Source organism: Megalobrama amblycephala, linkage group LG1 (genome assembly GCF_018812025.1).
Source record: "Megalobrama amblycephala isolate DHTTF-2021 linkage group LG1, ASM1881202v1, whole genome shotgun sequence".
NCBI classification, from domain to species: Eukaryota; Metazoa; Chordata; class Actinopteri; order Cypriniformes; family Xenocyprididae; genus Megalobrama; species Megalobrama amblycephala.
Genome location: NC_063044.1, coordinates 52,968,040 through 52,990,940, shown reverse-complemented (window position 1 = coordinate 52,990,940; position 22,901 = coordinate 52,968,040). Strand labels below are relative to the sequence as shown.

Below are 22,901 nucleotides of genomic sequence, written 5' to 3'. Positions count from 1 at the left end.
AAAATAAAAAAATGCAATAAAAATGTTCAATCTTATAATATTTATAGAAGTGTCTCTAGGGATTTAGTGAGTGTGTTGGTAGTTCTGTCCCGTTGGAGGCTCTTTCCTGGTGACAGGACCTCACGTACCTGGCAGCCAGGTTTGAGCTTGCTGGGATTTCTCCTAGCAGGTATGGGAGTTTTTCCATATTTGATCTCTGATGAAAGTCTTTGTGGTGGGTTGTGAAATGGGGATAGAAAGCGTCCCTAATTTGTGCATATTTAGGGCAGGATGTCAGAAAGTGCAGTTCTGTTTCCACTTCATTCTCTGTGCAGTGGGGACACAGCCGGTCTTCCTTTGGTAGCCAGGTCTGTCTGTGTCTGCCTGTCTCTATGGTGAGATTGTGTTCACTGAGTCTGTACATGCTCAGGACTTTTCTCATTTTAGGGTCACTCACTGTACTGAGGTATCCTGCCAATTCATATTCTCTGTTTAGGGCCAAATAGCATTCCGATTTACTTTGTAGGGCTGTTGCGTCTGTCCAATGATTTAGGTATTTTTCTTTTTGTGTTTTAATTATTTGGTTTGGTCTGGCTAAGTTTTTATTTTCAGTCAGACATGTTGTTGTTTGTGTAGTCAACTCTAAGACCAATTGGCCGAGGGCGTTTCTTCCTGGTGTCAGCTCTTGGTAGTTCAGGGCTTTGTGATGGAGGGTCTGTTTATCACTAATTTTTTAGGTGGGCATGGAATTTAATGGCCCTTTTTTGAATTGTGATTATAAGTGGGTATAATCCTAATTCTGCTCTGCAGGCATTATTTGGGGTTTTGTGCTGTACTCGGAGCAAAACTTTGCATAGTTCAGTCTGTAAAGTCTCTATTGGGTGTTTGTCCCATTTAGTGAAGTCTTGGTTTGTGAGTGGACCCCACACTTCACATCCATAGAGCGCGATGGGCTCTATTACTGATTTGATTATTTTTATCCAGATTCTGATTGGGATGTCAATTTTAATATTTCTCTTAATAGCGTAAAAAGCTCTCCGTGCCTTGTCTTTCAGGTCGTTAACAGCTTTATTAAAGTTCCCTGTGTTACTAATATTTATGCCAAGGTAAGTGTAGTTTTGCGTGTGCTCAAGGAGCATGTTGTCTAATTTAAAACTATGATGTTGGTCTTGGCAGCTGGGTCTTTTTCGGAAAATCATTATTTTTGTCTTTTTGGGGTTAACTGACAGGGCCCATGACTGACAGAAGTTGTGAGGGAGGTCTAGATGCTGCTGTAGACCCTCTTTAGTGGGAGACAGCAGCACCAGATCATCAGCAAACAGGAGACATTTGACTTCAGTGTCTAGTAGAGTAAGACCAGGTGCTGTAGACTGATCCAGAGCCCTGTCTGTCTGTCTAGATAGATAGATAGATAGATAGATAGATAGACAGACAGATGGATAGACAGACAGACAGACAGATAGACAGATGATGGATGGACGGACGGACGGACTGTCTGCCTGTCTCTCTGTCTATCTATCTATCTGTCTGTCTATCCATCTGTCTGTCTATCTCTCTGTCTGTCTGTCTAGATAGATAGATAGATAGATAGATAGACAGACAGATGGATAGACAGACAGACAGACAGACAGATAGATAGATAGACAGACAGACAGACAGACAGATAGATAGATAGATAGATAGATAGATAGATAGATAGATAGATAGATAGACTGATATACTGATAGACAGACAGACTGTGTTGAATGCTTTTCTCTACTCGTTTAACAGAAAATTTCCAATAACAGATCAATGCATGTTTCGGTCACCACAGGGGACACAATAACTCAGATTGCAGCTCAGTGTTTTGATTTTGTATTGTGATCTCCGACTTGTCTTGTGATTGCTGATTTCGACACATCTGAGCAAAGTTTGAGACGTTGTTGAGATTTAATGATGTTTAATGTTCAAGACCGTTCTACCATAAAGACTCAGAAGGCAGATGAACATTTATATGGTGTTTATTCCATTACGTATGAACAGATAGTAGTGCGCTACAATGATTCATGTTTAGTTGTGTAAGTGTTTTGGCGTGGGCCCCGTCCTTTGTCCAAATCCTGGGGATGCAGATTCGCATGATCCTGCCTGTAGATAAAGGCAGGGGTGGAGCCTCCCCCCAATGGATGGACAGGGACAACCTGGTGGTGGTGGGGAGGATGGAGGGGAATGTCAGCATCATCAACTGCGAATGTGAAACAGAGAATTCAGTGCTTATAACCGGCCAATCAGTGCTCTTGTTTCTGCTTGCGTCACTTCCACACACAGACGCTGTGACTGTTTTAGTTCACTGACCTCTCATGTTCAGTTTAACAGCTCGTTATCAATAACAGATCGATTCATGTTTCAGTCACACAGAGCATCCGCGGTATGAGCCCGTCGTCATCTGACTGAGTGTTTTCCCACAGCGAGTCTCGGAGAGGAACGCAGCTGTTTGGGTGGGAAGTCTGAAAACGGCAGCATATGTTGTGTTACTTACTTAAACGTCTCCATAAACAAACACAGCAAGTACAAGCGCACAGATGTTTCTCATTGCTGCAGTCCATTCACACTGCAAAAATATTCTTACTCGTTATATTTGTCTTGTTTTTCAGTAAAATATCTAAACATTCTTAAGTCAAGTAAGAAGCAGAATGACACAGATACTGTAAGACTTCCTCAGGAATCAAACCTGTCTGCTGGCATAATGTCAGATGTCTTTATACATTCACAGGAAACTGAGTGCCTCCATTCTCCAGAGCCAGAGAGGTAGATGGGATACATGATCACATGACAAAACCCAGCAGGAAGAGCGAAGCACATGCCCAGAAACGTGTGTGTGTTTTGGCAAAGAATGGCACACACTCACATCTGGATACCTGTTGTTACTGGAACCTGTTGGTATGAGAACTGTACATCACATTCACGACATTTATTGATTTTATCCACAGTGAGGAACACAACAAGTGATTCATCTATAGAAGAACATGAATGAACATGAGACATGCTGAAGCTTCAGCCATCGTTCAGATAGAACAAGCTGGAATTGAGAGGGATTGAAGGATATTGAGATCAGGGGTGAAGGAATAGTGAAACTGATCAGCATTACTGTAGTTACCACATGCTTTTCCTGCAGAATATGTAAAAAATGTTGTTGATTTTTAAAATGTTTACAAAGCATGTTTTATCATGGTACCATGTCCAACATATCAAAAATATCCAAACTCATCAAATATTTCATGTTAAAAAAGTGTATTCCCTTTATTTATTTTTATTCCATCCTTCCATCGTTCTGTCGTTCCATCTATCATCCATCCACTGTTCTGTCATTTATCCATCCATCTGTCCATCCATCTTTCTGTTTTTTTTGTCCGTCCATCCATCCATCCATCCATCCAGCATTCTGACGTTCCATCCATCCAGCATTGCATCCATCCATTGTTCTGTCGTTTCATCCATCCATCCAGCGTTTTGTCATTCCATCAACCTATCCATCCATCCATCCATTCATCTTTCTGTCGTCCATCCACCCATGTATCCGTTGTTCCATTCATCATTCCACCCATCCAGCGTTCTTTCATCCCATCAACCCATCCATACATCAATCCCATCCATCATTCTGTCATTCCATCCATCCATCATCCATCATTCTGTCATTCCATCCCTCCATCATCCATCTATCAATCCACCATCCATTATCCCATCATCCATCCATCCATCCATCCATCCATCATCCCATCATCCATCCATTGTTCTGTCATTCCATCCATTGTTCTATTGTTCCATCCATCCTCCCATCCATCATCCCATCATCCATCCATCCATCCATCTATCCATGTATCACTACATCCATCATCCCATCATCCATCCATCATTCTGTCATTCCATCCATCCATCAATCATCCATGTATCAATCCATCCATCATCCATCATTCTGTCATTCCATCCCTCCATCATCCATCTATCAATCCACCATCCATCATCCCATCATCCATCCATCCATCCATCCATCCATCATCCCATCATCCTTCCATTGTTCTGTCATTCCATCCATCCATTGTTCTGTTGTTCCATCCATCCATCCATCCATCATCCCATCATCCATCCATTGTTCTGTCATTCCATCCATCCATTGTTCTGTTGTTCCATCCATCCTCCCATCCATCCATCATTCTGTCGTTCCATCATCCATCCATCCATCCATCCATCCATCTATCCATGTATCACTACATCCATCATCCCATCATCCATCCATCATTCTGTCATTCCATCCATCCATCAATCATCCATGTATCAATCCATCCATCATCCCATCATTCATCCATCGTTCTGTCATTCCATCTATCCATCCATCCATGTATCAATCAATCATCATCCCATCATCCATCCATCATTCTGTCATTCCATCCATCCATCCATCCATCCATGTATCAATCCATCCATCATCCCATCATCTGTCCATCATTCTGTCATTCCATCCAGCCATCCATTGTTGTCATTCCATCCTCCCATCAATCCATCCATCCATCCATCCATCCATCCATCCATCGTTCTGTCATTCCATCCATCCATCCATCCATGTATCAATCCATCCATCATCCCATAATCCATCCATCATTCTGTCTTTCCATCCATCCATCCATCCATGTATCAATCCATCCATCCATGTATCAATCCATCCATCATCCCATCATCCATCCATCGTTCTGTCATTCCATCCATCCATCCATCCATCATTCTGTCATTCCATCATCCATCCATCAATCCATCCATCATCCCATCATCCATCCATCGTTCTGTCATTCCATCCATCCATCCATCCATCCATGTATCAATCCATCCATCATCCCATCATCCATCCATCGTTCTGTCATTCCATCTATCCATCCATCCATCCATGTATCAATCAATCAACATCCCATCATCCACCTGTCATTCTGTCATTCCATCCATCCATCCATGTATCAATCCATCCATCATCCCATCATCCATCCATCGTTCTGTCATTCCATCCATCCATCCATCCATCCATCATTCTGTCATTCCATCCATCCATCCATCCATGTATCAATCCATCCATCATCCCATCATCCATCCATCGTTCTGTCATTCCATCCATCCATCCATCCATGTATCAATCCATCCATCATCCCATAATCTATCCATCATTCTGTCATTCCATCCATCCATCAATCATCCATGTATCAATCCATCCATCATCCCATCATCCATCCATCGTTCTGTCATTCCATCTATCCATCCATCCATGTATCAATCAATCATCATCCCATCATCCACCCATCATTCTGTCATTCCATCCATCCATCCATCCATCCATCCATGTATCAATCCATCCATCATCCCATCATCCATCCATCGTTCTGTCATTCCATCCATCCATGTATCAATCCATCCATCATCCCATCATCTGTCCATCATTCAGTCATTCCATCCAGCCATCCATTGTTGTCATTCCATCCATCCATCCATCCATCCATCCATCCATCCATCCATCCATCCATCCATCCATCCATCCATCCATCCATCCATCCATCCATCCATCCATCCATCCATCCATCCATCCATCCATCCATCCATCGTTATGTCGTTTTATCCATCCACATGCATCTGTTGTTCCATTCATCCATCCATCATCTTGTTATTCTGTCATTCCATCCAAACATTCATCCATCCATTGTTCTGTGGTTCCATCCATCCATCTGTTTATCCCATTCATCCATTCATCCATTGAATCTTGCATCTTGAATTCGGGCTCATTTCTTTGTAGTCTTGTGAACTATGGCATTGATTGTGTGTTAAGGAGAAACCCAGAGTCCGTGTGTAATTATCTGCTCAGACTGACCTGAATGGAGTCCTAATTAACGGAGACACACTTGAGCTCGTTTCTCTTTCCGTTTCAAGCATCTTGCCATGTTCATTCATCTCTCTGCCTTTATCACAAACAGATGCCGTTTATGTAAGACACTATTATTCTGCAGCAGCTCATAACAAGGTCATTGTATAGGGCTGAGATCAGGCCACGAACATGACATATGACTGATATAGAGAGAAATATTACTGTGGGACTGAAGTCAGACCAGAATCAGCTGCTGCTGATACTACTGTATCTGACCCAAAATTCAAGAATTATTTCATTTGAATAAGATTTGGAGGGGACAATTCATCATCACAGCTCAATGAGTAATTAATATGAGCAAAACACATTAATGCTAATTAGAAAAGCGTGAGAATAGTGCTGCGACTGCAATTATTTTCTTTTTTTCCTTTGAATTTGTTAACACCGAATGCACTGAATGTTCTGAAAGGGAAAACACATTTACAGTATAGAAGCAAACTGAGGCGTTGCATGCTAATGTATGACTGTTGTTTTCTGCAGTGGTTTGGAACATTACACTATCAGATTTGACCATGAAACAGCACTGTCGTGACATCCAAACTCCAAACCATGAAGTTTGGCACAGAGTAGCTACAATTAACTTTAAAGCTAATCAATTCATGACGTCTTGATGACGTTCACACCTGTTCTTGATTTACTGTATGATAAATGAAGGTTTATCTCTCAATGAACTGTGAACTGAACAAACAAACACTAGCAGATAACAAAAGTTCATGTTAAAGTCATCAGCTGAGATAAACGTAGATATTCACTGGCAGTTATCAAGCCTATGTTCAAATGTGTTGATCACGGTCAGAACTTAACCAGAACTCAAGGGCAAAAAAAAAAAATATATATATATATATATATATATATATATATATATATATATATATATATATATATATATATATATGTAATGTGGGAGGCTTGCTGATGACAGCATATCCGTGAATATTTTTTTTAATCAACAACAATATTTTCATTTTAAATGTGAAGGAAAGTGGTTGTTTTGGGAGATCTAACTGTTCACCCTTATTCAACATTTTAATTTTAGTTTAAATATTGCTGTGTTGTGATTAATTATATTTTACATGTACGAATATCCCATGCAACCTCTAAATTAAATTGAGTATTAGCAAATGAATCCAAAAATGAAAATATTCAAAGAATTAGGAAAATGCTGGTGCATGTCATGATTCAGGACACGTCAGCACTCTCTTGAATAATCCAGTAAAATAAATATTTTTATTATTAAATGTCTTTTCCATAAGATTTTTCTTTTGTTAATTGATTGATTGATTCATAAATTTTTATGCACAAACTTGCATGCAACCACTCAGTTAAACTGATCTCCTACATCTGCATGTATAATAATTAATAGACAAGCTGCTGAATGTCATACTTCACAGGATATGTCAACTTCCAAAGTATTTATTTATTTATTTAATTATAGTAGGCTATTCCCTTGCCTTTTTATTGCAATTCATTTGACGTATTTGACACTGTGAATTGCTGACCTTATCTTTTCTTTGTGCTGGTGCACTGTAAAAATAAAAAAAATAAAATTGATAAGGCCTGATGTGAGCCAAAGTTATCAGTTTGCGTGTGTATAAAGACTGATTAAATTGGTTTGATTGCTTATGTTCACTGATATGAAAATATAACAAATGGTATATTCACTTCTAAATTTTACTCGTCTTTGAAACATGTTCAGATCAGCTTCTTTTCTCTGGAAACGTTGATGTGTATACTTTGATTATTAAATCTAATGTCGTTTCAGAGTTATTTGTTTGTGTCCGATGATCCTCATATGCTGAAAATATGTTATTATTATTAGGCTATTATTTTTTTTACAGTGTGCTCTCATCCGTTGTCTCCGGAGCTCGTGGGTCATACAGCAGGCCTCCAACCGTCTTTCATTAACAGATTATACCGCTTCAGGCCCGTTGACGGTAAACCAGCTCTAATGAAACACAGTGGGTGTAAAAAACAGCGTTGCTTTAAACCCGGTTACATCTGTCGCTTTCTCGTCTCTTTGTGAGCTGAACACACTGCTTCTCATTGAAAAGGACAGTAATGGGGAACTAATCAAACCTTGGTATCGGCCCTGATGAAAGACTCATTTTCTCTGCATGCCGTCTATCCTGATCTGTTTTCTTCTCGATAGGGAATATTTCTGAGTGCACATATCGCCATGGCAACTTTGTAATGAGACGTGATCTTGTGTGAATGAGTCTGCTGGGAGATTGAGATTGTATTGTGTGTGTGTGTGTGTGTGTGTGTGTGTGTGCAACGAGACAGAAAGTAGATATTCACAAGCAGCGGACAGCTTAACCGTGGCAACCAACACCTGACATGTCCAGTTTTGACACTCCTGTACCGTTTGTGTGTGAGTGACAGTGGTGATGTGATGTGTGTGTGTGTGAGAGAGAGAGAGAGAGAGAGAGAGAGAGAGAAAGAGAATATGTTTGGGTCACATTTCACCCCAAAATAAATTAATACTGCGTTTACACCCAGCAAACATTTGGACGTTTTATGACCATTGAAAAGTATGTCCCGTCACTGTTGCAAAATAATTCCAGTTCGAATTGGTTAGATTTTTTTTAAGGAAATGAAAAGGATTTCTATATATTATTCACTCAATAGGCTATGAAAGCGATATGAATTCAGCACAAAAAATGTATAATAAAAATGCAGCAGTGTATTCTATGGTTGGTTGCGCAATCGACTTTTGTGATTGGCCAAAATAGTTGCAGGTTGCAACCAATGCTTCTCTATCGGCGCGGGTACACTGTTGTCGAAAAATGACGGCTCTGTGGGTGGAAACATACAGATTAAGGGGCAGTAATATTATAATAAGATCCCCTACCTACGTCACTAGGGGAGCGAAATCTGAGTGGATCATTTTTTCACATGCTTGCAGAGAAAGGCTTGCCAAAACAAAGAAAGTGGGTTGTCCTTTTTCACATTTTCTGGGTTGGTAGATGCACCGGGACCCGATTATAGCACTTAAACACAGGAAAAGTCATATTTTCATGATATGTCCCCTTTAGTTATTAGTTATCATTCTGGACAATTGTTGAAATGTAAATGTGGGTGGTTATAAGTTAACGAGCTCGTGTTTAAGTAATTTTTGCACTTTTGTTTCTAAATGTTCAAGTAAGTCGCATTAAACTCTTTTACTTACAAACAGAGCAAGAAAAGTCCTTTTTTCACTCAGAATGCTGCTCGCCTCCCGTCCGTGAGCGTGTGGTGTTTCACACCTCCCCGTCTCTCCTCTCACATCTCTCTTTTCTCACAGAGCTGGGAAAACTCACAGCGCTCATGGGCCCAATTCACTTTTTGAGAGCTCTCAAAATCCTCTCGCTGTTGTGAAGGAACAAGACGTTCACGAACACCCAGATCATTTTATCTTAATAATCAATTATCACCGTGATGTGTGGGATTGATTTGTAGTTACAGAAAGAAATAACAGAGTGTGCTATAATGGCATTAGCGAAAAGTAGTAAGCTGACATTTACCGAACTTTAAAGATGCACATGTAGATGAATATGGGTATCCTACTTCTCATAAAACATTCACTACTAGGCTTAAGAGATATAATCAGTTGAGATGGAAAGGATCTCAAGCTGACTAGCTGAAAACATTACTGTAACTTTACCCATTAATAGACATGGTGCTTCCTTGAAAATAAATTCTAGCACAGTGTTACAACAACCATAATGAAATGACTATTCATAAAGCCAAGCTGATGTTGATTCTGGATTTATTACGAGCTCTGTCGCATTCTCTTTTTTCCAGCAGACTTTCCTCTGTTCAATGTTATTCCCCGGATGTTGGAGATTTAGTTGCTCCGTGTCAAACTTTCTTGCTCGCTGTGACAACTGACCTATGCAACTCTCACACCAGACACACATCACATTTAAAAACGCCTGCAGGCCGACCAAAGTGCTGTACACATAGAAATAGAGCTAACAGAGATTAATAGCACACATATTGAACACAGTTTAAAACAAAACAGTCATGATAAGCTAAAAGCAACAGAAAATAAATAAGTTTTGAGACCAGACTTGAACTCGGAAAAGATGAAGCCGATCTAATATACTCATTTAAATTTTGTTGACTTTGAACAAAAGAAGTTCATAGGCTACCTTAAAAAAACACTGACATTCAACATTCAGAACGCCTTCTTTAATTTCTTGGTTTTCCCCTCAGATATGGATGTTAATAGGGATTAGAAATGCAAGAAAATGGAAATTTGTTTACTTATTTAGTCGGTTTTAAAGGGCTATCTTTTGAAATAATACAGTAAATAATTTGATAACTAAAGGAATATTTAGTTAGTTAGTTAGCTAGCTAGTTTTAAAGTGCTCTCTTTGGAAATAATCCAGTGATTAATTTAAGTATAGGAATAGTTTGTTGGTTGGTTGGTTTTAGAGTGTTCTCTTTGGAAATAATTCAGTGAATAATTTGATAAGTAAAGAACTATTTAGTTAGTTTCAACATGCTCTCTTTGAATATAATCAAATGAATAATTTAATTATAGGAATAGTTGGTTGGTTGGTTGGTTGGTTGGTTGGTTGGTTGGTTGGTTGGTTGGTTGGTTGGTTGGTTGGTTGGTTGGTTGGTTGGTTGGTTGGTTGGTTGGTTGGTTGGTTGGTTGGTTGGTTGGTTGGATGGTTGGTTGATTGGATGGTTGGTTGGTTGGTTGGTTGGTTGGTTGGTTGGTTGGTTGGTTGGTTGGTTGGTTGGTTGGTTGGTTGGTTGGTTGGTTGGGGGTTTGGTTTATTGGTTGGTTGGTTGGTTGGGTTTGGTTGGTTGGTTGGTTGGTTGGTTGGTTGGTTGGTTGGTTGGTTGGTTGGTTGGTTGGTTGGTTGGTTGGTTGGATGGTTGGTTGGTTGGTTGGTTGGATGGTTGGATGGTTGGTTGGATGGATGGATGGATGGTTGGTTGATTGGATGGTTGGTTGGTTGGTTGGTTGGTTGGTTGGTTGGTTGGTTGGTTGGTTGGTTGGTTGGTTGGATGGATGGTTGGTTGGTTTTAGAGTGCTCTCTTTAGAAATAATGCAGTGAAAATTTTGATAAGTATAGGGATAGTCTAGTAATCGATTGATTGATTGATTGATTGATTGATTGATTGATTGATTGATTGATTGATTGATTGATTGATTGATTGATTGATTGATTAGTTAGTTAGTTTTTTTTATATGCTCTCTTTGGGAATAATCCAGTGAGTAATTTCATAAGTAAAGGGATATTCTAGTTTGATTGATTGATCGATTGAGTTTGATTTTTTTACTTGCTTGCTGCCTTTGCAGATAATCCAGTGAAATAAATTGATAAGTAATGATATATTCTATTATTATTGTTTTTGTCATTGTAAATAATAATTATAATTATAATATATTATGTATTTTAAGCGATTTTTCAAAATGATAAATAATAGAATATTCTAGTAATGGAAAATCTGTTGTTGTTGTTATTATTATTAATTTATTTATTTTTATTTATTTTTTTCCAGAAGAGGTGCTGTGGGGTGAAAGAGCAGCGCAGCAGAGAGAAACACAACACCAGCAGCTCACCGCAGAAAACTGTAAATCTGTAAAACTCTCCTCCAGGGGATATGAACCCACAAACCTTGAGCCCGTAAAACCCTTGACCCTAAACCACACCGCGGTATCAGATGCTTCCAGAGACTCCCTGGAGTTCAGAGCTGGATTGTCCTGTAGTGAAAAACAGTCGCTGTAACTGAGAACACTTGCTATGAGAACTGTTATGACTTAACATTTCCTCTGTTCAACCCAAAGGAGGTAAACCTCCACAGTGATCATGGGTTTCATAGAGTCACTGCAAATGAAGAGCTTTAAATCTGGTTAGTTCCCTGTAGAGTTCAAAATTAATGGAATAATTCACTCAAAATGAGCTCTCAAATCACTTTCATGCACTTTGGAGATTTTCTGTGAATAATGAATATAACTTTAGTCTGCTTTTTACACAAAGCATCATGTGACTTCAGATGATTTGTAATATAATGCATTACTCATATGGACTGTTATGATATTTTACAGTGTTTTCTTTTTCAGGCCCTGGTCACTCTCTGCTATCATGGCATGAAAATGAACAGCATCAGCCTCTGTTTTAACATTCCTCGAAAGAAAGTTATACAGAACAATGTGAGGGTGAATAAATGATGACTGGAAGTTCATTTATGGGTGAACTAATCCATTAACTCTTACCAAACTTGAAATGCAAGTAAAAATGGCATTAAAATCCTAGTTGGTAACTTTATTAGGAATTGCAACATTATCTATCTGTCTATCTGTCTGACATGAGTGAACTCATAACGAAGACATTATGTTGTGTCTTTTACCAGTTTTTGGTTAGTGTTTTTTTTTTTTTTTTTTTTTCTTTCATATGAAGACCGATATGTAGTACTAGCTTGTATCAGACATAACCTGCTCTGTTTGCTGCAGGTATACAAGGAAAATAAATAATTCATTTCACAGGGACAGCAATGTAGATTTTTAATAAAGCAATGCAAAATACCGTTTCACAGCCAGTAGCAATGTATCGCTATTACATTTTCTCTGTCAACATTTTGGACTCTAGATCCCATCTTTATATGAGAGACATGATCCATCTTAAAATAATGGAAAACAAATGAATTCTCATCTACTTTTGGTTACAGTCAGAGAATCAGTGATGAATCGGTGATGGCAATGATGTGTTTGAGAGTGAGAGTGTCTGTTTAACAAGCTGTTTTTTCATCATGCCAACATGCTAATGTCTTAGAGCTCTAAATTTAGTGTGAACACAAGTAAAGAGTGAATGACTTCTAAACTCATTGTTTTAATCCGATTAGTAACTCTATTCTTACCATGGTGAAAGGATCTTCACATGATTATAGAGTAAAAATATACACCACCTGACTGTAAAGATATATTGAAATATTAGTACAGTGTGTGTGGTTTTGCATAGCAGTCAGATGTTTTCCGTAATCGGGATTAACTGTGTCTTCTCCGCTCTCTGATTTCAGTTCCCGCTGCTGAACAGCCCAAATAAATCCCAAAATAACCCACTTTCCCAATCTCGCCTCCAGCTTCCAAAAACAAAGGGAAAATAATTGAATCCACTGCTATGGTGAGATGCTGAGTTCCTCCCAGTTTGGAAGTGGGAATCTTGATGTTTATATATATATATATATATATATATATATATATATATATATATATATATATATATATATATATATATATATATATATATATGATTATCTCTTCATCACGGCACATATATTAGGCAGCAAGTGAACATTTTGTCCTCAAAGTTGATGTGTTAGAACAGGGGTGGGGAATGTTGATCTTGGAGGGCCATTGTCCTGCAGAGTTTAGCTCCAACCCTGAAAAAAACACTCACCTGCCTGTAGCTTTAGTAATCCTGAAGACCTTGATTAGCTTTAGGTGTGTTTAATTTGGTTTGGAGCTAAACTCTGCAGGATCAATGTTACCCACCCCTGTGTTAGAAGCAAGGAAAATGGGCAAGCATAAGGATTTGAGTGAGTTTGATAAGGGCCAAATTGTGATGGCTAGACGACTGGGTCAGAGCATCTCCAAAACTGCAGCTCTTGTGGGATGTTCCCGGTCTGCAGTGGTCAGTATCTATCAAAGGTGGTCCAAGGAAGGAACAGTGGTGAACCGGCGACAGGGTCATGGGCGGCCAAGGCTCATTGATGCACGTGTGGAGCGAAGGCTGGCCTGTGTGGTCTGATCCAACAGACGAGCTACTGTAGCTTAAACTGCTCAAGAAGTTAATGCTGGTTCAGATAGAGAGGTGTCAGAATACACAGTGCATCACAGTTTGTTGCTTATGGAGCTGCATAGCTGCAGACCAGTCAGGGTGTCCATGTGGACACAGTGGACATGTGAGCATCAGAACTGGACCACGGAGCAATGGAAGAAGGTGGCCTGGACTGATGAATCATGTTTTCTTCTACATCATGTGGATGGCCGGGTGTGTGTGCGTCTCTTACCTGGGGAACACATGGCACCGGGATGCACTATGAGAAGAAGGCAAGCCGGCGGAGGCAGCGTGATGCTTCGGGCAATGTTCTGCTGGGAAACCTCGAGTCCTGCCATCCATGTGGATGTTACTTTGACACGTACCACCTATCTAAGCATTGTTGCAGACCATGTACACTCTTTCATGGAAATGTATTCCCTGGTGGCTGTGGACTCTTTCAGCAGGATAATGCGCCCTGCCACAAAGCAAAAATGGTTCGTTTTGAGATCTCTGATGGCAGACTAACCATAACCTTGCCAAGGCAAATATGAGCAGAGTTTGAGACATTGCTTAGATCTCTTCTGAAACTCTCATTTTCTCAATAGAAATATCAGGATACTTATGCAGAAGTCTCAGTTTGTCCAGAAGAAACAGTTGAGATATTATAGACATGTCATTTGTGATTTTTCTCTTCTATATATGGTCTCTTTTATTCATTCATGATGAACATCAATCAAGTCTATTGTGTCTGTTATCTCAGCATGAGTCTGTTGGAACGCAGTGAGTTCAGAAGTGCTGGATTGTGTTACGTAACAGCAGCTCTGGCTCTGACTGCATCTCTGTCCACTGCCAGCCATACAGACTCTCACAGACGCTGGAGAGAAACATTTGGATCTGGAACAAGCGGTCTGTAACATCTATGAGGTCGTTTAGAAAAAAATTCAGACAGGAGTTTGAAGAATCATGTTTAGTGACAGGTGTGTGTGTGTGTGTGTGTGTGTGTGTGTGTGTGTGTGTGTGTGTGTGTGTGTGTGTGTGTGTGTGTGCTTGTTGTTGTGTTTTCTCTCTGTGATCTCGCAGGAAGTGACCGCCCTCCCACTGTCATCCCCAGATAGATGTGAAGAGACAAAGATAGAAATGCTGTCAAATTTACACGACAACAACTGTACGCAAATACTCACTGTACGCAATAAATGTACACAAATACTCACATGCAAACATGATCAACTTTATTCGGCTTGTATTTTTAAAATACACTACTGTACAAAGGTTTTGGGTCAGTGAGACTTTTAATGTGTCTGAAAGAAGTCTCTAATGCTCACCGAGTATGCATTTGTTTGATCAAAAATACAGTAAAAACAGTATATTTTTGTGAAAACTATGAATTCATTGTCAAATTCAAAAGAACAGCGTTTATTTGAGATAGAAATCTTTTGTAACTTTATAAATTTTTCTTTACTGTCACTTTTAATCAGTTTAATGCATCCTTACAGAATAAATTTATCAATTAATTTAAAAAACAAAATGAAAAATGTTACTAACCCCAAACAGTAATGTAGTTTCCCAGTAGTGTAGTGTCCCAAATTTGTGTTTATGTCAGTTTATGTCCAATAGAGTTATTTATTTTTCGTCTATAAAAGATAAGTCTGTACTTGTCAAAAAACGACCTTCACGCTGATAATGTGTCAGGCAGAAATAACCACTCCAGGAATCACATGACAAACACAAACACAAAGGCATCATTTGTTTACAGTGGAGTCTCAGTGGCTTAAAATGCACACATGTACACTGAGCATTTCTATTTGCATTCAAAATCTCAAACTCAAGTCATATCACAATTTTAAGCTCCTTCATAATTCCTATGATAACTGGAGCAGCCTGTGAAAGTGAACTAAAGTTACTTGTCATTCTGGTGGTTAATGATACGCTCTAATGGAATGACCCAGATAGCATGTAATAGTACGTAATAGTACTCACCACATGAAGTAATTAATGTGAAAATGCCACAGTAAATAAAGCGAGCACAAGACAGATGACTCTTGGAAGAAATGGTTCCATCAGGTTCATCCTATATAGAACCTTTCAAGGATTCCCACCATTTTATGAATTTAGTTTGATTAAACTAAATTAATTCATTATGTTTAATTCAGTTTTAATTGTTAATACAATTTTATGAATTAAGCAGTTTGTAAACATACTTTAACACTAGAAAAATTCTTATAATCTGTTATACATAAAAGTATTGTGCAATCATTTAAGACATTTCTCCTTAGGTATATAGAAACTTTTAGGCATAAAGCGTTCTTTAAAATTGAGGCAAGAACTATAGTTCTATATAGAACCCTACTGAACCTTTTTTTGTAAGAGTGAATTAATGTAACATCTAGTTTCTGGTACTTATGGAACCTTGTTTCTGCCACTAAATAAAAAAAAATATAAAAAGGTAATTGTGACTTTTCGTGTCACAATTCTGACTTTTTTTCTCATAATTCTGACTTTATATCTCACAATTCTGACTATAACTCACAATTCTGACTTTATATCTCACAATTCTGACTTTATATCTCACAATTCTGACTTTATATCTCACAATTCTGACTTTATATCTCACAATTCTGACTTTATATCTCACAATTCTGACTTTATATCTCACAATTCTGACTTTATATCTCACAATTCTGACTTTATTCTGACTTTATATCTCACAATTCTGAATTCTGACTTTATATCTCACAATTCTGACTTTATATCTCACTCAATTCTGCAATTCTGACTTTATATCTCGCAATTCTGACTTTATATCTCACAATTCTGCTTTTTAATTCTGACTTTATATCTCACAATCTGACTTTAATTCTGACTTTATAACTCACAATTCTAACTTTATATCTCGCAATTCTGACTTTATATCTCGCAATTCTGACTTTATATCTCGCAATTCTGACTTTATATCTCGCAATTCTGACTTTATATCTCGCAATTCTGACTTTATATCTCGCAATTCTGACTTTATAACTCGACTTTAATTCTGACTTTATAACTCACAATTCTACTTTACTTTATATCTCGCAATTCTGACTTTATATCTCGCAATTCTGACTTTATATCTCACAATTCTGACTTTATATCTCGCAATTCTGACTTTATAACTCGCAATTCTGACTTTATATCTCGCAATTCTGACTTTATATCTCGCAATTCTGACTTTATAACTCGCAATTCTGACTTTATAACTCACAATTCTGACTTTACTCACAATTCTGACTATCTCACAATTCTGACTTTAATTCTGACTTTATATCTCGCAATTCTGACTTTATAACTCGCAATTCTGACTTTATATCTCGCAATTCTGACTTTATATCTCGCAATTCTGACTTTATATCTCGCAATTCTGACTTTATAACTCGCAATTCTGACTTTATAACTCGCAATTCTGACTTTATATCTCACAATTCTGACTTTATAACTCTCAAATCTGACTTTATATCTCACAATTCTGACTTTATAAGTTATCTCAATTGAGAAAAAAGTGAGAACTGTGAGATAAAAAGTTGCAATTACCTTTTTTATTTTTTATTTCATGGCGGAAACAAGCTTCCATAAGAACTCTATAGGCCTTATTTGTGGCATTTTTTATTTTCATTTACTTTATACACAGAAGAAACAGAGCAGACCTTTGTTTACAAATTCTGTATTTTGTTTTTGAATGCTTGACATGTTTTATTGACGCGGAAGTAGGAACTTATTGGGTTCTTTTCATTCTTTTTATAGGTCTTGTAAGAGTGACTGTACCTGTAAACCAAAGGGGAGGTTCTGAAGATACTAATACTGAAGATACTAAAGATAAAATATTGAAGGAAATGCTTCACTGAAGGAAATGCTTTGATTGGGAAACATCTAAAAGAACCACAAACAAGGAGGTGATTCTGAAGGCATCTCAATGAACCTGCTGCTCTGTGGGGAAATCTCCCGCAAAGACATCATTGTTTCATTTTCTGAATGATTAAATATTTATTATGTAATTCACTGACATAAGCATCTTTGAAACTACATTTGTTTTAATGCACACCAAAAGAAATCTCATTAAAATTGCAGTTTTTTATTAACAATTCAATAAAGAAAGGCAAAGCATTTCATTATGCATAAAAAACAACAACACAGTTTTTCATTTGTGCAAACACTCACTCTGACCTGAACCTTGTTTTATTTTCTTTGACAGTCTGATCATTTTAAAAGGGGGCAATATGAAAACATACGCAAAAGACTTTACAGGTAAACAGGAAATAGTGTGAAGAACTTATAAAACATTTCATCTTTATTTCTCTTCCTCAAATGATAATAATGTGATCTCATATTTCTATTGTCAAAAGTGAAACATGATCAGCTTATACAGATGGATATCTTTCATTTTGCCTTCGTTCCAGCACTTAAAGGCACAATATGTAAGATTTTTAATTAAATATCAAAAACCACTATAACAATGTTAGATATTTTGTTATACTGGTTGAAACTGTCACAATAATAACTGAAGTAGTCTAATATTTTTTAAAAATACATATATCTTCTGTGGAAGTCACAGGACCAAACAAATGTTTGTCCAATCATTGCATTCGGTCAATAATTCCTTAATTTGAATAATTTAAATGTCAAATGAGGTTCAAAATAGTAACTGTTCTGTTTTATATTTAGGATAGTTATATGATTGTTTATTTTGTTAAAACTATAGTACAAGCACATAATTGAATCATCAGAAACACATTAGCCACTTTTTTTAAAGGTTTCTGGCAAGTCAACAAAGTACTTCAATGAAATGGCTCATCATTTATTATTTATTGTTATTTACACTGAGTAGGTCCAGATTTTGTAATGTTTTTGAAAGAAGTCACTTATTATTTGATCAAAAATACAGTAAAAACAGTAATATTGTAAAATATTATTGCAATTCAAAACAAGTGTTTTCTATGTGAATAAATGTTAAACTGTAATTTATTCCTGTGATCAAAGCTGAATTTTCATCATCATTACTCCAGTCTTCAGTGTCACATGATCCTTCAGAAATCATTCTAATATGCTGATTTGATGCTCAAGAAACATTTCTGATTATTACCAATGCTGAAAACAGATGGGATTCTGAATACATTTGTGACCTGATCCAGCAAAATGAGTCACAGTGACCCAAATTTCAAAATTGAAAGATGAGACAATAAGCTTTAAAATGATATCCTAGTCAAAGTCATACCTTGAATGGTTTTAAAGATATACCCGTTTTAATTATGGTCGTCTGCCCTCTTTTTCAAATTAAAAACCTGAGAAAATCGCTTTTAAAGTTTTTTGCCCGTTTTTTGTTGATATCTTTCAAAATCCATTGCATTTAAAGGGATAAACTATTTATTTTACAGCTTAATTTGGCCAAAGACATTTTTATATATATATAAATGCTATTAAACCAGGCTGAAGCTCAAATTATTTTAAAGTATTTATTTGAATTAACCCTTTAAGACCTGAAGGCTTTTTTAGAGTTCTTTTTTTTTCTCTCTCTCTCTCTCTGAGCGACACACACAAAAGTAAAGACTCATAACTCCAAAACTCTAGCAAGGAGAGTCAAAAGGTAGGTATCATTTGATAGAAAACATTTTAAATTTTAAGAAAATAGAAATTACATTACATTTGGACATTTTCTTGCTGAGAAACAGCTGATAAAAGACAAAAAATATATATAATTTTTTAAAAATATTTTTTCTTTTTTTATTTGACATGGAATAACTCAGGAACACAATAAGATCGCTAAAAAACTTTTTTGGTGATGCTCTCCTATATGTGAGCTGCATCTGGTTCAAATTTCGTGGTGATATTATAAAGAATAGTTTGAAAAATTGTTGTTCATTTTTTCCGCAGCCAGGTGGCGCCAACGGGCGGTAAACTCCGGTTTAGAGGTGCTTCTCAGCACTCGTTAGGAGTTTTTCAAAATGGTTAGATGCATTAAAAAGATGAGATTCTAAGCTTTAAAATGATATCTATTTTGTGTTATTCCACGTTGGAAAACTAACATGGATATTGGATACACACTGCATCCCGGAGAGATGAGAGACATGTTTTTAGCCAAGTATGTTAAATCATTTCGTGAGTAATATCTTGTGATCATCACAATATATTATATTGATTTTGGATTCATTTTAATCTTGAGAATCTGCTTTAAATATTGATGTGCGATTTTTATGATCTGTGCATTTTTCATGAAGTTATGAGCATGTGAAATACATACTTGTATTCAGTTAGCGGCTGTGCTATTTTTGTTGTAAACGCATATTACTCAGACTCATTAGAGGGTGAAAACAACGCAACAGAAGCATGTTGGAGGCTTGATATGAAAGTTTAAAGTCTTTGGTTTTGTATGCAAAAAGAATTTTTGTGCTACCTATATGGATTCAATTTTTATTGCCTTTTAAAGAGAGACACGCAAATGGGAGTTTTATTTTATAAGGCGCGCTAGTCTGACAGGAGGATGGCTGGACCGATCGCGTGCCTGTCAGTCGAAACGGGGCTTCCCATTGTTAAAAATCAGCGTTTAGGTCAGTGTGTTTACATTTCTAAGCTTTTTGATTGGTTCTATACAACGTGTAACATCATATTTGTAGAGCAGAGATAATGACGTTTCAGGGGATACCGGGAAATGCTCATAAGTGACGAGAGGAGATGAGAAGTTCATTTCCAGCTAATTTAGTGAAACCATGTCAAATTTAATAGCCATTTAAATACCTTTACTCAATTATCTGGACTACGAAACTTTGGGAGATTATTTTTGAAAGTCTGTTCTTTGAAATTAGCTGGAAAAAAAAATCGATTTTTTCATTGTTTTTCCACATTATCGGCCCATATCTTAAAATAGAACGTTGCGACTTCCGACTCATTTCGCCAGATCGGGTCACATTTTGTAACATTATAAATATATTTTTTTTGGTCACTTTTGGTTAAATTATTGTGTCCTTGATGAATAAAAATATTCATATAAAACTGACCCCAGACATTTGAACTGTAGTATAAAATAGCAGTTTATAAACTATTTAAGACACGAACGCAGACATATATTGCTAAAGTTATGGTTTATTGCAGTATATCTGTGGTATGTGCTGCAAAGAGCCCACGGCTTGAATGAATTCACATCACTCCCACTAGAAATGTGGCTATTTTTACCATTTTTTTCTCCTCTGTGATTCACACAGACCTTCAGGGAGAATGCGATAAATGCTGCAGAAAGTGGTGGGGTGAAAGGAGAGGAGAGCGGACAGGAGCTGTGACTGTAGGCCTTTGGTTCCAGCGTGAGGGTCATGCACCTGTGTGTGTGTGTGTGTGTGTGTGTGTGTGTGTGTGTGTGTGTGTGTGTGTGTGTGTGTGTGTGTGTGTGTGTACCACATCTCAGCAAGCTTCCCTTTATTCAGTACATATGCCCGTCAGTGCGCTGTGTTTAGACGTTGATACAGATTCAACTATAGCCTTCATTTCTAGGCAACTGTATTTCATTGGATTCTTATCAGACTAGCACATCTCTTTAATTATGAAATCTGTTATGTTGTACGTTTTTTTCCCAGACAGGAGAATGCAGGTGACACATCACTGACACTGCAGTCTCAGCAGCGCTCTCTTCCTCTGTGTGCGATTCCTCTGCATCATATTTTATTTCTTAGGGCAGAGAACAGATGAGATCACCCATCTGTGCTGCTGTTACTCCACAATCTGTGTGAGATAGATAGATAGATAGATAGATAGATAGATAGATAGATAGATAGATAGATAGATAGATAGATAGATAGATAGATAGATAGATAGATAGATGGATAGATAGATAGATGTGATTTTGTGAATGAGTGCATTCATAGCTGCTGTATGATGATGATGATGATGTTTGCTGGTCTCTCAGCGGTCGTGTATTCTTCTCTCCTGTCACTTCTCTTTCTTAATGTGCGTGTGTGTGTCCTACTTTTATGCACGTCGTCACAGCAGTCTTTTGCTGTGGCAACCGCCGTTACTAAGCATGACACACTCTCACACGCGAGCTGTCGCACGCTCCGTCTCACGCACTTACAGCCGGTGTACGCGCACACCCCTTTGCGCGCTCATGCACACTTTTTGGAAATGCATTTAAATGCCTTTAAACCACCCACATTAGACTATATGCTTCTCAATAGTCAATCAAAGCTGTTTTATATGATTTTGATCTGATATGTTCATGAAGGCAGAGCTGGAGTTATTTCCACAGACTCGCGGTACAGGGATCGTGAACACATGACATTCAATGTGCCGTGGCCCGTACTGATCTCACCGGAATTACCGACTGGCTTCTGCTATTGGACAAAAGTAGGTCAGTTCCAGCCGAGGGCTGAACGCTGCTCAGATGATCCTTAATTCACCGCATTGCGCACCAGCGTTCGCTGTGATTGGATGTTGCGTTCCGCGCACGCAGCACTCAACCAATCAAACGCAGGCGCGCTCGTGTTCTGGTGACTGCTGGTCGCTAGCACTGGCTGTTACTGTGTAGTCAGGGAGTATTGGCCATTCCAAGAAATTGATTTTGTGTTCAGAGGAGTGTGGAATGCGGGAGGGTTTATTTAAACAATAGTTTAATTCCAGCTACAGTCAAATCCAAATGTATTTCATTTATATCAGAGTTTTAGTACATATATTTTGTAAATACTACTATATTGTACAATAAAGCTTTTAAAAACCAAGTGAGCTGCCTGAGTAGGCAACATTGTAAGGCAGATCACTATTTGGAACAGACTCACTATATTACAGTGTTATTATTGTAAACTAAAAAAAAAAAAAAAAAAAAAATATATATATATATATATATATATATATATATATATATATATATATATATATATATATATACTTTTATTGAAATAAAGCTGAAATTAAAAAACAAACAAACAATATAAATAGATGAAAATTAAAAATATTGCTTGGTAACTAAGGTAATAAAAATAACAAATAACTATATATAAGTAACTAACTAATATAAAAAAATGACAAAAGCACTATCAAAATGACTAAAAATTTAAATTGAGAATATTAAAATAAAAGCTAATTCAAAATACTAATAAAAACTTTCATAATATAGTTTCAATATTCATTTAATGCATTTTTAGGATGAAATTAAACCCTTTTATGTTTTTTTTTTTTTTCATACTTTTCACACTAGTGCTCATTTTTTCAGTCTATATTTAAAA

General features: G+C 37.3%; 1 long non-coding RNA gene across 1 annotated transcript; it reads right to left on the bottom strand.

The window, feature by feature from the left end:
- Positions 1 to 1,682: 1,682 nt before the first annotated feature.
- LOC125274447 lies at positions 1,683 to 2,804 on the bottom strand. Its single transcript, XR_007186250.1, has 3 exons — positions 2,687 to 2,804; positions 2,311 to 2,462; positions 1,683 to 2,200 (listed from the first exon to the last, which is right to left on the bottom strand). It is a non-coding gene; the product is annotated as an uncharacterized LOC125274447 (long non-coding RNA).
- Positions 2,805 to 22,901: the final 20,097 nt, after the last annotated feature.